At 39.7% G+C, this 17764-nt stretch overlaps 1 long non-coding RNA gene across 1 annotated transcript; it reads right to left on the reverse strand.

Moving 5' to 3' along the window:
• Nucleotides 1-5918: 5918 nt before the first annotated feature.
• Nucleotides 5919-15251, reverse strand: LOC147353235 (uncharacterized). Its single transcript, XR_015145008.1, has 4 exons — nt 15140-15251; nt 12221-12338; nt 10771-10836; nt 5919-6191 (listed from the first exon to the last, which is right to left on the reverse strand). It is a non-coding gene; the product is annotated as an uncharacterized LOC147353235 (long non-coding RNA).
• Nucleotides 15252-17764: the final 2513 nt, after the last annotated feature.

Genomic DNA, 17764 nt, shown 5'->3' on the forward strand with positions numbered 1-17764 from the left:
GTGATGGACAGGGAGGCCTGGCGTGCTGCAATTCATGCGGTCGCAAAGAGTCGGACACTACTGAGCGACTGAACTGAACTGAACTGAACTGAATCCATTGAGCTGTTTAGGGGACAGCTATCGCCAGGAACAGTCTTTCCCTTTCCTTCCTTTATATCCTTCCAAACCACATCTTTTTTTTTTAAACAAATGTTGCCCAGTAATATTGAACAGTTCATCTCAGACTTGCTTTCCATAGGATCATTACAGCTGTATCACACAAGGAAAAAACATTTAATAATGAAAGAGAACACTTTATTTTTTTTTTAAGAAATCTGCCTTTCAGAAATCAGAAAATCTGATTTTCAGAGAAAAGAAAATAGACTGATATGAAAGAATAGATTGTGTTCTCTGGCTGCTTCAAGATTGTGAGTTCCAACCCCTCTGGATATTCTACTAGTACCTCAAAACCAACTGATCTGCCCACACTGTCTTTTCTCCATTAGACCTTCTTCTCCTAGGTTCCCTGTCTCGAAACACCACCACCACGACCTAACTGCTGCAACCTTCAGGACATCCTCGCTGACATGCTTTTCCTTTGCCTGCATTTGTAACCCTTCAGTCACATGTCCTTTTATTTCTAGCATCTTAACATCTCACATCAATCCACCGACATCCCTCCTTCCCCTGGCCATTTTCTCAGCTCCTGCAACTGATCTCATCCCTGGACAACTACTTGCAAAACCACTGAAAGAGTCTCTTATCATCCAAAGACCCTTGCGTCACTACTGAAAGTTTTACCTCCACAATGCAGAGCTGATCTGGTGAAAGGAAGATGAAGTCCAAGCTGCTCTGTCTGGCATAAAAACTGCCCTTCCAGCCTGGCCCCTGCTTACTCTCATTTCTTCCCCATCTCTGCACACATATCTTCTGCTTCCTTCGAGCTCCTCACTGACTCCCAAAGGCACGAGGCTTTCCCTTCCTTCAGGACTCAACCTCAGTGCCCCCTTCCTACAGGAACCTTCCTTGACTTTACCCTCCCTCCGTCAGGCTTGCCTGGGGACTGTGCCCCTGTGGTCCCACGGCACCTGGCCTTTCCCTCTCACCACGCTGAGCTGAAATGGTCTGTTTATGCCTCTGTAGCCACGGCAGATGCTAAGCTCCCAGCTCCACAAACACTGCATGCAGTTCACCGTTTCAACTCCAGGCCTGAGTCCAATGCCCACTTTGTTGAATTCAGGGAACATGCATTCAGATTTGATCCCCTGAATTTATCACAATGTTAAAACCCAGCAGGTATGCATAAACAGTAATGAATACATGGAGCATTCTTTTGGTTAAAACCCAGTTCTGAGATTAACATGCTTTACCTTGTTCCTTGTACCCATACTGCGTGCCAAAACGTTTGGATGGCACGTACAGATGATGAGTTAGACATTTATTTCTGACGTCTGTAAAACAAAATATTATGAAGACTAGGGTTGTGATACAAGCATCTGAAGACTGAATTTCCAGAATTGGGGACAAGCATCTTCAAGTTGGCAGCATCTGCTTTGGAGTCAAAAGATCCTTATTACCACTGAGGCATTTCATCTTCCCAGGACTCAGCTTCTTCATGTGAAAAACACGTCTTCTCTAGCTTCAAAAGCCTGCAAGTGGGAGCTGCCTGCTATTTTTATGCATTGAGTTTGAAAGGTGTTTTGAATAAAAAGTCTTCTGGAAAAAAAATTAAATAGTCTGCTAATGTGTCTTGCAATTGACACTTCAGTATATTTATACATAAAGCTTAAAGATGGCAGGTAGGCTAAGGTAATTTAGCAATGTAAGTTGTTCTAGAAACACTTTGTGGATAAAATATACATAAACAATTATAGACAAAATTATAAAGTGCTCGGTATTTTAAAAGAATATACAGAGAATATAGCAATCACAGCAGAGTCAGGAAGTCTAGTGGTAACCAACCTATGATTTGCAGTATTTGTAAAAAAAATTTTAAACTATCTAAAATAGCACCGTTTTCTTTTTCTCTCTTTTTTTCCTTAAACTGCTAGATAAACAGTATTACAAGATGATTCCACAATACTGGGTCATTACGTATATTCAGAACTTTTAAGTCGCCCACCTCATGTAGCACTTTCCTAAGACCCAATTCATCTTGGTCTCCTCACTGGAAATGGTATATAGTTGAGGGTACTGGAATCTATATTATTACATGTAAAGCCCTGAGTGTCTTAATTTGGATGTCTTTTATAATCACTTTGATCAAATCTATGATTTATATAAACTTATGGAACTCTAATAGTCCCTTAGGTGGCTTCCTTTTTCCAGGGCCCAGTCATATTAGAGAGTTCTGGTTTAGCCTCCTAAAATTGGATGTATATTTAGAAAAGAATCTCAGCTCTCCTCCTACCTTGAATGCTTGAAAAAAATGCACAGAAATACTTCTATTTTCTTAGGGTGCCCAAAAGAGTTTTTTAGTAAAGCCATCAGCTCTATGTACCATCTTACAAACATGTTCTTTATGTAACTTTTATCTACATGTGATCTTACAGTTTTAATTTCGGAGCTCTTCTAAAAGAATTTAAAGTTCTTTTATTTTAAGCTTAAAATAAATAAAACATTTCAAAGTATTACAGTCTTACAGGTTATGCATTTAAGACATTAGAAAGGTACAAAATATTTTATCCCTTATCAAACATAAAGGGAAGAAAATAATATTTTGATTTTCACAAACTGAGCTTCAAAACAAAAACATACTTCCAAGCCCTGGTTTTAGGAGGAAGAGTATCCATTTGTTTTTTCTCTCAAATACACATAATTCAAATATTACTCTTAAAGAAGGCCTGCCACATTTCTGGTGAGTTACTAAAACATAGGAAGCTATTAAGTATACTTTGGGGCAGTCACAAACCATTTTAATGTTGCAGGAAATTCTAGCCAGACCAGACTGCACCCCACTTTCAACAAAATGCACTGCAGCTCATTTCTTTCTCTTCCTAATATCTTTTTTTCTCCATTTCATGTATATGCTCCATCCCAGTTGAAGCCCACCATTTTCTGTGAGGCCTGTTCCAGCAGCTTCAGCTTTCCTAGTCTCTCTCCTGAATTCTGAAGGTTCGGGATTTCTGGTAACACATAATCATGCTGGTCTCTATCTCAGTTTCTTTCTACTTCTCCCCTGTCCCCATCCCCTAAACTAAGAATCAAGAGAACCATTCTCACGGATCAGGGTCTGTGTTGCTCTTCCTTATCATTAGGGTCCCAGTGCCTAGAAGTGCTAGACAGAGGTGCTTCCCTCGCTGCTTCATGATGAGTGACCACCAGTATTTATAGATTCCATGTGTCCACAATATCTTTTTTCCAGGTCATTTTCAAGGGCAAGGGCTATTTTATTGTCTTATGTCATTTATATCACTGTGGTCATGGCTATAATGGGTTAAAGATGAAGTTATATTTAGAAGCACTGCAAGATTGGGGTCTGCTTGGCCTGAGGTGAAGTCCCTAAGGCCTCACTCGAAAAAATTAAAGATTTATAATATTGACTTTTGTTAGAAGGATTATTGTAACCCCTTAATGGCATCCAAAGTTTTCTAAAAAGCAATGGAGCTACATCTTCATTAAGAGCGATAAAGTCAATATATATGGTAGAAAATCAAAATAAAATTATCCTTGAAAATTCTTTCAGTCAGTGGGTTTCTCCCAAAATATAGCATAGATGGTTTTGTATATGCCTTATTATGTCTCAGTAAGTATACCAGGGTAATTTCTACCGGAGTTGGAAACAAAGCCATTCTTCCACTAAGCCTCACATACAGTAGCTGCATTTTAGGGGCCAGGTACTAGAAAAGATGGCTTTCCCAGGTGGCTTAGTGGTAAAATATCCACCTGCCAATGCAGGAGACTCAGAAGACACAGGTTTGATTCCTGGGTCAGGAAGATCCCCTGGAAAAGGAAATGGCAGCTCACTCCAGTATTCTTGCCTGGAAAATCCCATAGACCCAGGAGCCTGGCAGGCTATAGTCCACGGGGTTGCAAAAGAGTCGGACACAACTAAGCATGCCTGCACTAGAAAAGATATTGTTTGTTTTTCATTTCCTTCTTTTTCTTCCTACATGCATATAGTTGAATTAGATGGACATGAAATGCAACACAGCTGAACACAAATGATAAAGATAATGAATTTATTCTACAAATAAAATCTGCAGGCTACATGGTAGTGACAAAAGTTAAAGTCTACAAATTGAAAAACTATTACAATATAGCCTTGAATGTCAAGTCTCTATTAACACTTGCAAATTTTCCCCAAGTACCCTGCCAGCTTTGCAGCACTTTCTATAGTGTATGTCTACCTTTATTCCTTTACACAGAAATTGCTTACCCCCCCAAAAAAAGGTCAGTTTTTTCTCAAAAGTATTTCTCTAGAAATAAGAACAAAATCTAGTTTGTGGAAAAATGCTTTTTTTTATATCTAGCTACAAGTTATTTAAAATAGTCTGTATGTTTTGAAATCGTAGACAAATCCAGTTAAAGCAAAAATACCACAAAAATGTAGATGTTCTCTTTGTCTCCCCTTCCATACACACAAAATCAATTCTAGTCTTAAAAAGACTCTATGTAATTATCATATGACCCACAATCACACTCCTGGGCATTTATCCCAGGAAAATGAAAACTTATGTTCACATAAAAATCTGTACATGCATGTTTACAGCAGTTTTATTCATAATAGTGAAAAACCAGAAACAACACTGAAGTCTCAACTGGTACAACAGTTAAACAAACTGTGGGGCAACCACACCACGGGATATTACCCAACCATAAAAAGAACAGAATACTGATACATGTGAGTTGAAGCTCCAGAAAATTGTGCTGAGTGAGAAAAGTCAATCCCAAGAGGTTATATACTATATGATTCCATTTATAGAACATCCTTGAAAAGAAAAAACATTACAGGAAAGGAGAACAGCCTAGTGATGCTACAGGAAGAGGAGCAGGAGAGAAGCATGTACGACTGTAAAAGGACAGAGTGAGGAATCCTTCCGGGGATGGAAGTTCTGTATCTGGGCTGTAATGAGGCCAATGTCCAGGTTGTGATACTTTCCCTACTGAGGGGAAACTTACTAACTAAAGGTACAGAGGACCTCTCCATTATTTAGTAAAACTGCACATGAAATCTGTAATTATCTCAAAATATAAAGTTTAATTAAAAATAAAAAATATTCTAGCCTAAAAATTTTACTTTGCTGTACGGAGATCTGAGCTTAAGAATTTATCATAGCATTTTGTGAGAACTATAGAAGTGGATGAAGTACAAACTGGGTCATGCCCAAAACAGTAACTCGCCACTACTTCTTCGGGTGTCAGCAGCATCTGTGCCTCTCTCCAGTCCCCTCACTAAGGGCTACCTCTGGTCACACATACCCCTTGACAGAGTTCATACCACAGAAGCCAGACGCCTGCCTGCCACGGAGGAATCCTTCCGTTTCCCTTCAGCCACCACAAAGGCCACAACAAGGAATTTCCCAATGCCAAGGCAACCCCTCATTATTCAGTCTGCCCAAATGTAAGAACTCTGTGGAAGACTGGATGTCAACCTTTATATAAACCAAATCCTCAAAGACGTAACGAATGCTCTGCCAGTTGAGATGATTTTTCCCTCATACCTGAGTTGAGCTAACAGATTTTTTAAAAAGAAAATGTTCCATTCCAGAGGGACTACTATAGAGAATTAAAATTATATATATGGATAACTTTTAAGTCTTTCTTCTTCCATAAATATAATAGGGTCACATTAGAAAGTGATTTTAAACCTATTCTAATGATATCAGATTGCCAGAAGAATTGCTATAATGGAGAAAGTGATTTTTTTCTCAGGGAGGAACCCTCTTTTTCAGGTATAAACATTCATTCAGTCCAACAAAGTCATTTTAGAAAAAAAGTCAACATATAGAATTGTTTTTATTTTTCTATACTTTGATTAAAACAGCATTCAGTAACACACTATAATGCTAAGCATTTCAAATAAAACTGGTGATCAAGAAGGGCATAACCTCCTTCTGCATGACAACTGCGGATTTTAATTGGAAAAATCCTGTAATCTATAAATAAGAATATCCAAAACATATTTAAACCACTTGAGCACTTGATTTTTCCATGTCCTTTGCATCTAGATTGAACAGACCACAGGAAATTTCAAAGACTGATTGCTGAATCTAAAAGAAAAAAACAAAAAAATCTATTTAGTTGTCATGATCACTGTCACCACCAGCCCCTAATATCTTCTTATACTTCACCAACCTCACTTAATTTTGCCCAGCTGCTTTATGCTTGGGAGAAAGACAAATCACTAATCAATCACGTACACTAATTAAAAATGCTACCTTTTGGAGGCATTGTAATACCTTAGTAATAGGGGTGAGGATTTCCTCTAACTGCTTACTTTGAAACATTTTTGATAACACATGAGCCAGGATGCAGTGAACATTTGCAAACGCTTAATGCTAGAGTCTACATAAAATATCAAATTGCCCCCCCACCGAAAAGTGGCAGTACAATTCTGCAACTGGTTGAGGTCACATGGAAAATAGAATTATATGCTAATTTGTTTCTATATTAAGTTATCATAGAAGGTCAGACCAAACAGAGTAAAATGAATTCTGGAAAAAAATTAACTAAGTAGATTGGTATGTACCATATCAAAGTAAACTGTTTATCTTAATAGATACAAATGCAAGAAAGGTTTTTCAAACGGGGGTATTTTCTCCTTTTCGAAAAAAATAAATGTTTTAACCAAACCCAGGCAATGACTTGCATGATTTAAAAACACTTTATCTAAATAGTTTTTCCCTAAAGGAGAACAAGGGCAGGTATTTTTTTTTCAAGGGGAGAAAAGAAACGGAAAAGGGCAGAGTATCCAAAAGAGAATAATTTCCCCAGAAAAAGCTTTATCTATGTACTTATTAAATTTTACTCACATAAATAGTTCTGCACATGTATTATAAAATGAATAGCCAGGTTTAAACTACATGATGGGGTCAGGAGGTGCTTACCATATACATTTATTATTTTATTCCAAAATAAACTAAACAACAATATAGATGTTTTCCTTAACACAGATTTGTCTCAAGAAAATATGCTTTATTTTTTTTAATTACTGAGGAGAAAGATCTATATTTATTTTTTTCTGGAGGGTATATTCTGTAGATAAGCCTTATCCATAGGTAAGTTCTCATATCTAAGATCTAAGATATGAGATCAACTTAGAAAACTATAAACCAAATTAATGGTTGAAAAATTTGGGCTATCAGTTTCACATATGATAATGGTGCAGGCTTTATATTTCTATTTTCAAAGGTCCTTTATAGAAAAAGGGAAAGAACTTGGAGGAGAGGATAATGGAGAACTAAAATCTTACAGCATTTGAAACCAAGGGACCGGTATTTTATAAAGTATCCAGTTTATTGCAGGACATAACTAGGATGAGTAACAGAAATCATCTGTCTCACACCCTCAGGCAAATTCCTGGGGAAAAAAAAAAAAACAAAAGGATAACTTTTGTTCTAGAGTCTATCCTATTTTCCATTAAAAGATCTGTTTGTATTTTTCATTTTATTGCAACATTTCCAAAGCAGTGCTGCAAATGAACTAGCACTCACAAAGAGTCATCTGAATTTTCTTTAAATCAAAACTCATTTTTAATTTCTAAAGGGACTTTACCTATTGCTTTCAATAAAATTTCATTACTATTAGTTATCATAAAATATGTTAGGTTTCCATGGAATACCAGTTCAGGCATAAGATCTTCAGGCTCCTCGATGAACTATGAAACAAAACTATATACTACTTTACTATCATTCTTGTTTGACGGACCTTATATTTTAGGGTCTTAATCCATTAAAAAGTTGAGAATTACATTTGGAAAGGAGGGGAAAGTCTAACAAAAATGGAAACATGCACTGCTGCCTAAAATATCAGGACTTAAGTAAATTAATCTTCATTCCCAGTGAAAGCAATCTTATGTCCAGGGACTGGGAATTATTCTACCATAAAATACAGCACATTAAATACTACAATAGACCCATTTGAAATGTCTTAACATAATTATTATGTCATCTACAAATGACTAGATATAGACTTATATGTTAATATTCAATACCACAGGTTCTAATGCAAAAGATGCTGAAATGGTAAATATATTAAGCTGGTTAAAGGTAACAGCAAGTAAATCAGTATCTATTCTATGACTAAAAGTAAGACTCCAAATAAGATTTGAAAAAGAATCGATAAAAGCAAGGGCAGAATATTTGGACCCTGGTTATCACAAATAACACTATCATTCTGATGGTTTGCATATAAAACTCCTTACCTCCACTAGCTAGTTGAAAAGAATGAAAAGCTTCTTACAACCAGCTAAAAAGAAAGTCTTTACCATGCTCCTTGAAAAAGCTCATTTTCACATTACTCAGGCTTCATTATGCTAAATCAATATTCGTTTAGTCACTGGGGTTATTGACATATTTTAAAATAAAAGTATACCCTTCAGCTACTGCACTCATTACAGGTAATTTGTCTTGTCAGAGAGCAGGGAATATTATCCTAGTCTTTCAGGGGCTGACAGCCCATGGAAATACCTCCCCATGGTTACAACTGTAAATAATTTTAAGGTAAAATATTGAAAAATCAATGACTGTTTCCTGCAATCTGTCACAAACAAATCAATCATAATCTGTACTGCCAGAGAGTATGATTTGAAGGAGATGGGAGCAGATGTAATTCTTGGCTGGAATCTCTCATTTCAAAATCACTTCACATAATGGTGTCATCATTTAAACACTTAACAGTCAGCGCAACTGCCACTGTAACATCTAGTTGGACAAAACCACAAGGAGGAGGAGGAGAAAATGCCATCACTATTATGTTAACAAACATTTAATTTAAATGGTTGCTGCATTAGGAAATTTCAGCTGAAAACAGTTTTACCTGCCCCCTTTCACAGTTTTAAATTAATCAAGGCTGATTTTCTGTGTACTAATGTTTAATAAATTAGTCCATGGCTAAAGAATGTATTCCTTTTACTTTGAAAGTCCATTGTAGAGAACAAAATTTGGAATTAATAAATAAAACATCTGGATTTTAGAATAATCCATAATTCTATCTGTATCTCAAAGACAAAAAAATAGTGTCATAGATGTCAAGATTATACTTTTAAAGTAGGTTTAAAGGTCTCAGTTGCCCAGATATTAAATTTTATATTTTCCTTCTATTAATAAATATTACATTTCAACTTTGTAATACTGAAGCACAATTTAGAATGATGAGCAAGACTTAGTCAATTCAAAAATACCCTTGTATTCCATATACAAGCTATACCATAGATTGATATTTTAAAAGCTGGAGTAATAACCCAAGTAATATGAAGTGTAAAAGTTGGTCAAGGTCATAATATTGAATTGTTCTGCAAATGTAAACTGCCTTCCAAGTAACCACTTTTAGATAATTTTTTTCCAGGCCACATGTTAACAGCTCTTCAGCTGCTTCCAACGTCTACCTAGGCCAGAAAAAAAGAATCTGAGATTGGTATGCTTCTTCTTCCTATTGTATTAACCAAAAATGTCATTTGATTTAAAGATTACAGAGTCTTCTTGAAGTTTTTTGTTTTTAACTTTATACTAGCTCTTTAATAGAAGAAACTGGTTTTAGCTACTACTACTGTTGCTTACCCATTTCCCAATTATATAATTAGACATCATAAAGTCCATTATTCCATTAACATCCTTCTATAGCTATAGTTTGGGGAGTAGATATTTTTGATGACTAGAAAAGTATATCATTTTTCTTAAAAAGAAAAAAAATTTACATAAACACTGTAACACAATTTAAGCCTTTATAAACATTCTTCGAAATAGAATGATTGAATGATAAACTGATATTTTATAAAAGGATTTGACTCTGTTTTTAATTTAACTTGCATAGTCAAGGCAGCAGCATAGCCTGAAAAGATGGAAGCTTTTCTTTTTGATACAAATTTTCTCGTTTTTTATTTTTGTTGTTCAAGAATCTTATATTCACTCTTGGACACCAACATTAGGTTTTTGAAACTGAAAAAGCATGCGGAGAAATGCTCAAAGATCTCATCCAGAATAAAACAGAGTCCTCCATTCCATGTGAATCCCTGCAACAGCTGCAAAGAGAGCAGCAAGCCAACCTAGTGAGAGGAAAGGGAAAGTATTACCCACAGCCCAGGATTACACAAAAAATGGAAAGGGACCTAAAGCTGACAACTAGGGAAGGAACCTGAGTGGCGCAGCTCCCGGCCTCCCGTGCGCTACAGCAGCCCCGGCTGGGCCTGGAGAGCTCCTTGGCAGAGCTCTGGAACCAGTTGTCAACCAGCGAGTCTCCCACTCTGAGCTGGGTGGTGGCTGACAGTAAACTGCCCTGCAGACAGCGTGCTCCCCTAGAGAAGGCAACAAAGCCAGGGAGGTAAATGAGGACAGCTAAGCAACTGCTCCATGTGTGCCCATCACCACACACTAAAATGACACCTACCGGGATGGGGTAGGCCACCATCACAGATCTAATTCTCAGAAAGAAGCTATTTTAAGGGTGTTGAGTAGGCCTAGCTGAGATTTCTCAGCCCTCCCAACACAGCAGCTCAAAAACTCAGCAGAGAAAAATCAGATTGTTTCCATACCCCAAATTTAAAGAAATTGCTGCCTCCTAGATAAAGTTCTTATATGTAATAAAGGCGCAGGATTACAGAGAAAAGTATTCTCTTAAAAGAGATAATATTACCTCCCTATCTTCAGAATCTCCTCCTTCCAAAAGCCAGTACAGTGGCTCCATTATGGACTGTAGATTCTTAAAGAGAAAAACAGCAAGAGTTAGCTTCATCTTTCCTACCACTTCCTTCCTTCATTGAATTACAATTTAATTACCTATACTTGAATTGATTTTATTCCTGAATGATATATTTCTCAAAAAGCATACCCTAACCATTTTCACCAGAGAACATTTAGTATAACCTGCTCAATTAATAAACTATAATCTATTATTGTTGGAAAGGACATGCTTTCTTTATCTTTTCAAGAGTAGGGAACTCCCTTCCACACACCTATTTTATATAAAATGAGAATTAGTTTTAATATATTTGAATACCATTAATATATAAATATGCATCTTAATAAATTTTGTCAAATAACAGATATAAAATCCAACCAATTTGACTGCATGTTTAGATTTTCCTATATTCATTCTCAGGAAGGAAAAAAAAAATCTAATCCTCCGTCTTTTAAATTCAACAAGTTTATGTGGTTAAAAAAACAAAACCAAAAACTAAGCTTAAAGACAAACAAAGAGGAATCAGATTGTTCACTGTATAACATTTTCTTTGTATCTGTGTGTTTCCTAAGTCACTACAATACTTCAGCTCTTGGTCATACATGAAGACCTATAAGGCTCAGTCAGATACAGAAGAACACAAAGGTGCTATTTAAAAACAATTAGATATTACTTCATTTAATATTGAGAGTCACTTTAATGCCTTTGAAAGTATTCAGAGAAGCACTGCTTCTATAGCAGACTGTACTCGAGTTGCCTTCTGTAGAATTAGCTTTTTTTTTTTTTTGGTCCTCCAACCATCTTTTTTTTAAGAAAATATTCTCTATCACTGAATCCTGTACTTTGCTTTCCCCACTAGACAACACAAATATTCTGCACAATTTTTTTTTTCTTATAGCTTTTCTCATCTGCTTGTGTTCATGAGCCCCTATTCTGATGAGAAGGGACAAGTTTTGTGCACACCTGTATGCCCTTTGTCATTAAGAGAGTTTAGTACCTATGACTAGAGCTGATACTCCCCTTATATTTATTCTAAAAAGAATTGGGGTAATGAAAATAATAAAAAGCTGTAATTTGATATAAATATTTCCTTCAAATAATAATTATCTCTTTATAATACATCATAACCTTAGTCTTGATTTTTATGAAAAGCACTGAGGTCATAAATTTCACTATCCAAAGATACCATTAAAAAAGAAATCATTCAGTATATTTCCATGAAGCAAAATGTTCCTACTTATTAATACACTGGTAAAATGGTAATAAAGGCCTCAAGTGGCGTTCTTTCCATTCTGTACTGAGACCATCCCTATTACCAATATAAATACTTTGGTAAAACAAACACTGGTGCTATTTTGGGTTTACTCCCAAATACACAAGCACAACTGTGCAGACACTCACTTACAGATGAGCGTGGGGATGCTCAAGGACAGATTTCAGTCAACACTTGGAGGAGCCCCACAGTTCAGAAGTGAACTTAGCTGAAAACATCCAAACGTATATGGAAGCATCATACTCATAACCTGCACAGAAAATAAAAATGATTCTGTTTAAGGAAATATAGAAGTCTGGTTAAATACTTCTGAGATATTAGATACGAATATCTAATCTAATTTTCCCCAAGGTATCACTTTATATTACCGCAAATAAACAAGTAAAGACTGTATCAAGGTGTGGAATATCATTAACCTGAGAAAAGGTTGGTAAAATGGATTACATAAAAGATAACTGTAGGAGAAAATTATATTCTCTTCTCCTAAACAAATACTAAGTGCATCCTCACTAATAAAGATTTAAACTTTAACTATATTTGTATATACTGGTTTTCAATTTTGAAGCATATAAGTTAATTTACCACTCTAAATTGGTACTTAGGTATACTCCAGCTATAAAAATACTACAGATTTATGAAGAAGTTAAGTCATGAGTACCACACTCCATAGTAGTGCTATGAAAGCAAACCAGAGTCATTATTGAACAAAAATAATAATAATTCCAAGGTTTTACATCTTTTCAGAGTTGTATCAGCTGCTATTCTATTAAGGACAATTATTCTCTATAAAAACAGCTAACATTTATACCAAAAAGATGTTAAAACTACAGGACTCAACACCATGTAGACACTGGAGGGAAATATGTAAAGATATTGAGGTACTACCACACAAAACAGGCTCTGCTATCTCAGAGTTAAAATGTTATTCCAAAATATGATACTGTTTTCATAACCTATTTTAAAAAACATGTTTAATTCACTCAGGATCACATGATCTCATTTATTTGCACTGAAAATTTCCCCAAGATTTCTATACTGTAAAAATACATAATTATATATTAATACATTAATAATTACTTGGTATTATTTATTAAACCAGATGACAGGTAATTAGCTCATATTCTGATTTCATTTCTTTTAACATATCATACTTGAAAATAATAGATGGATAATAACACTGGGATGCTGATGCTGGCTGCCAGAAAAAAATTTTTTGATGGGGGATCTGGAAGATAACTAAAGCAATTATCTCAAAAGTAATGCTCTTGTTTTCGTTTCAGCAAACAAGTCTAAATAAATCATTCTTTGATTTTAGTTTCCCGTATAATGACAGGCAGCTAATTATCCCTGGAGTCACAAACAAGCTGTGACTCTCTACCTGGCCTCTCCGATCAGAACGCCTATGGCCTCCTCCACTTTCACTTCCTTTTTCTACAATGAGTTTTAATATTAAAGAAAAACACTCACACATCTTACACACACACTGATGGACAGCCAGCTTCCAGGAAATCATGAGCTACAAAGAGAGGGGGGAAATCTTAATGCAATACTTATGTTGAAGGGTATTAGGTGCTGGATAAGCCAAGGGGTAATATAATCAACAGCATCCGTCTTGCTATTGTTTTGGCATTCAGAGATTTGAAGTAAAGGACAGTAATATTATTTTAGTGGTCATCCAGGTTATGATTCAGATCCTTAAACTAATAAGAGTCTAAATGCACTATCTTCTCTTGCTCATCAATTCGAATTTACAGAAACACATTTTGGAAGAAATAAAACAGTTTTCTTCTGTGTCTGGAAGTAAAACAAGGCTTTCCATAAACAATGTAGCTAAGTACTTGAGAAGAAAAAAGAATATGTTTTAGATCATGAAAACATCCTAAGAGACTTTTCAAAAAAAAAAAAAAAATGAAGGGACATAAATTTCCTATATATTTACTTTTTCATTACATTCCTTTTTCTGCACATTAAGCATGTCTTCCTCTACATATTTTTTTCTGAATACTAATAAACGTTTGCTTAATAACATACTAGGCTATTCATGCTTTCCTTTCTAAATCAGAAACCATTATTCCACAAAGATGGAGCACAAAGAAAGCCGATAGAGGCATTGCCAAAAAAGCCACAAGTAGTATCAATACATGCCAGAACACTTAACATTGAACTATCATTTCTCTCAAACTTCTGCTGCCAAAGTGCTCACAAAATCTGGAACTCAAAGACAGATTTCTAGTGCAATTAAATTCTCCAGAAGCAAAACTGTACAAAAATATGCCGCCCTTCTTATGTCACCATTTTATAGACAACATTTTCTCAGGATCTTAATTAAGATAACGATGCACACCTGTGTCAACATTCTCTGGCAAGACAGCCTTATCAATCATAATCCTTTAAGTACACTCCAAAACAGCAAAGCGATATGACAAAAGCAATCTGTTGCCTTTCCTAGCCTGTGTTGTGTCTCTCCCACAAGAATGATGAGATCTTTAAAATACAGCAGATCTACTTTTATAAGTCTTTAAAGTTTTTACTGTAAACAGTTATTACACTAAATAAACAGGAATAACCTCTTTTGCACTTGATTTAAACAATGACAACTGTACAGCCAAAACTCTAGGAGCAAGCTCCACATCATGTCTTAGCAATACAATTGTGTCTGTTATTTTAAAGCTCTAAATTTTAAGAGTAATGCGTAACAGGATCCGTGCAGACATGACAAACCAATAAACCCTTAGGAAGTTTTAAAATTAGAATGTTTTAAAGTCTTTCATTAAGATCAAGGCATGCCTAGCCCTAACCTAAGTGCAAATGTTCAGAAAGATACAAATGCACTAGTAAGCGGAAAAGAAAAAGAATCGTCTTGGTAACCTGGAACCAGAGGGAGTTAGTTCCTGCCTGCCGTGGGAGAAAGCTTCAGTGACAGGAGATGAGTTAAACTACTGCTAAAAGTAAGCAGGCTCCCAAACTGAAAGCTGATAAATAAAGGGGGGAAAGGAGGGAGAGGAGAGAAAGGAACGCATCCAAGGCTAAAAGTTAAAACCTCAGGTTTACCAGCAAAAACGGAAGGCTTTCACATGAAAACGGAGAAAACCCGCCAGATGCTATCTGAATCCCGCCTGTCTGCTAATAATCAGCTCTTCCCTCTCGCATATTAACACGAGTCTATTTCAGACGCCGGGCGGCGGTGGCCAGCGGAGCAGCAGAGCCATCAATGTGCAAATAAAGCAGAAAATAGAGACATCCTTAAGAAATGAGTCTCAAATTTGACGCAGAGCGGAGGTGACAACCACAGCAACAGAACCATAAATTCTAAATGCTTCAATATCTTTCAGGATTCTCTCCAAGTCCTTGACACCAAAAAGAAGACAGTATTAGAAAACCGGGGGGTGCGGGGGCGGGAAGGAGTTGTAAGTATGGTGTGTGTGTGTTTTGGGGGGGCAGAGGGGGTTGCTCAGAGTGGCAGGATGATGTAATGAGGATGTCTGTGTTGACAGATTCAGATTCTCGGTGGCACAAACCTCCAGGGCTCCATTTCCGAGATCAGCATCCTGGACCAGAGCCGAGAGGGTGAAGTCGCCGCGCGTGGATGGAGGGGACCACGCCCACGCCCGCCCGCTGGGGGGACCGTCACACCACGAGAATCCCGCCCAACGTTCACGCAGCCCATGCCTACCGAGAGCCCGGAGGGGCGCAGGGCACCACCGCGTCCATCCCGTCCACGGGAGGACGTGGACGCGGCTCGAGAGGCAGGAAGCCCGGCCGAGACGCGGAGGGTACGCGGTGGCAGAGTGGACGCGGGGCTCACCTCTCCTCCGCAGCGCGGGAGCGTGAGCCGCGGACGCTCCCTCGTGGCTGGCGCGAGCCCCCGGCTGGCGGCGCGCGCGGGCCGCTGCCGACCGTTAGCGCGAGGGGCTGCGGCGGCGGCGGCGGCGGCGGGCGGAGCCGGGGGCGGGCGCTGGGGAGCTGAAGGGCCGCAAGAGCGCGAGCGACGCGAGCAGGGCGGGGACGCTCCTGGGCACTCCCCGCGATCACCCCGGCCCAGCCCGAGCCCCGGAGAACACTGCTCCCTTGGCTGCCTGAGAGGCCGCCAGCCGTCGGCTCCGCGCGCTCGGGGCTGCTCGGCCTCGCCTCAGACGCGGCCGGTTCGCTGCCACCTCAGCTGGGCTATGCCCGCCACCGCCGCCGCCGGCTTCCCGTCTCCATGACAATAGGGCGCAGACGCCCCGCCCCGCCCCGCCCCCTCGGCGCCTAGACTCGGAGGGAAGCGGGCTCACGTCGCCGAGGGGCGGAGCCTATAGAGGCCAGCGTCCAATTAGAGGTGAAGGCAGGGAGGGATGGGGCCGGGCGATTTCAGAAGTTGTAGGAGAATATCCGCCTGAGGGGCGGAGCCTGGGAGAACTGATGGCGGGGGGGGAGGAGTCTGCGCGCGTGCGTGAAGTCGCGCTGCAGAGAGTGTGGGTCTGGAGAGCAGGCTTGTGTGCCAGACCCGGCTGGAACTTAGGAAATAAAAGTATCTCGACTGTCAGAGTCATTGAGGGAAACTTTGTGTCTAGGTATACTTCGGCTTCCGTGTGACTGCATTATAAAAGCCACAAAGTCCCGGATCTACTGGAGTGCCCAACACTGTGCCAGCCCCTGTCCTGGTTCACCAGCGCCCCTGTCTGTCCCAGAGTTCGAGTGCTTCTGTGGCTTGCGGTGGCGCTGGGTGTAGAGACAGGCAAAAGGTCTGTTTTGTATTCTGTTTTGTATTCTTCGTGGGCAAGGGCTCGGCCTGTGACTCAGTTGTGTTTGCCTTGCCAGAGCCTCGCTGCACAAACAGTGATTGGGTTGGTTACTCCTCCGCGGACTGTTAGCGGTGGAGCGTGGGCGGGTGCGAGCTAGAGTGCGTGCGAACTGGAACAGGACCCGCACTCTCCACCACCGTCACCACCTGCCTAGATGGGCGAGTTGCCGGTGATGCAAAGCCCCAAGAAAGGGGCAGCGAGCCATTGTGGGAGAGGGCGTAATGGGGTCCAGAGACTTACTCCAGTGTAGCTGCTTCTCCGTCTGGCAGCTCTTGCCCACAACCTCTCTAGAGAAAGGCTCCCCCCGTAGTACTGGGTCCCCAGTGTCTCCTCCCTCGCCGTCTGGCGGGGAGTTGGTGGAAGGGAGGCTGAGCCGGAGACGTGCAGATGTCCAAGGCCTGTCTCTCGCCCACCTGCTGCTGCTGGTGGAGAAGAACAGTCACCCCGGACTCCCAGCGCCCTGAACGCTGGCATCCATCCGGTTCTCCCTTCATTCAGGGGCCTTCATTCCTGGTCTCCAGCGCTCTTGTGGGTCCTTTAACTAGGGGGAAAAGCCAGGGGAGGGTGGACGGCGATCCGCTTTGGAGCCCAGCTTCCTCGAGAACAAGAAATCCGCTAACTCCGTGATTTACTGTGGCGTAGAAAAAGCAGAGCGTTCGCTGGAGCGCGGTCCGCTGCTTCGTTCCCTTTGTGCGTTGGAACGGCAGACCGGCCACCAGGGCCCGCTTGTGTCGGAACCGCCGCTCCGCCTCCCCGACTTAGCAGGGGAGGAAAGTTGGAAGAGATCGTCGCGCCTGGGATGTGATTGTCATCCTGGGGCCGGCGCTCGAGAGTCTGAGTGAGAGAGAGGGAGAGACCGATGAGGGGAGGTGGGGGGGAATAAGAGGAGGGG

This window comes from Bos grunniens, chromosome 18 (assembly GCF_055505025.1).
Source record: "Bos grunniens cultivar Pamir isolate PY7600 chromosome 18, Bosgru_T2T1.0, whole genome shotgun sequence".
NCBI classification, from domain to species: Eukaryota; Metazoa; Chordata; class Mammalia; order Artiodactyla; family Bovidae; genus Bos; species Bos grunniens.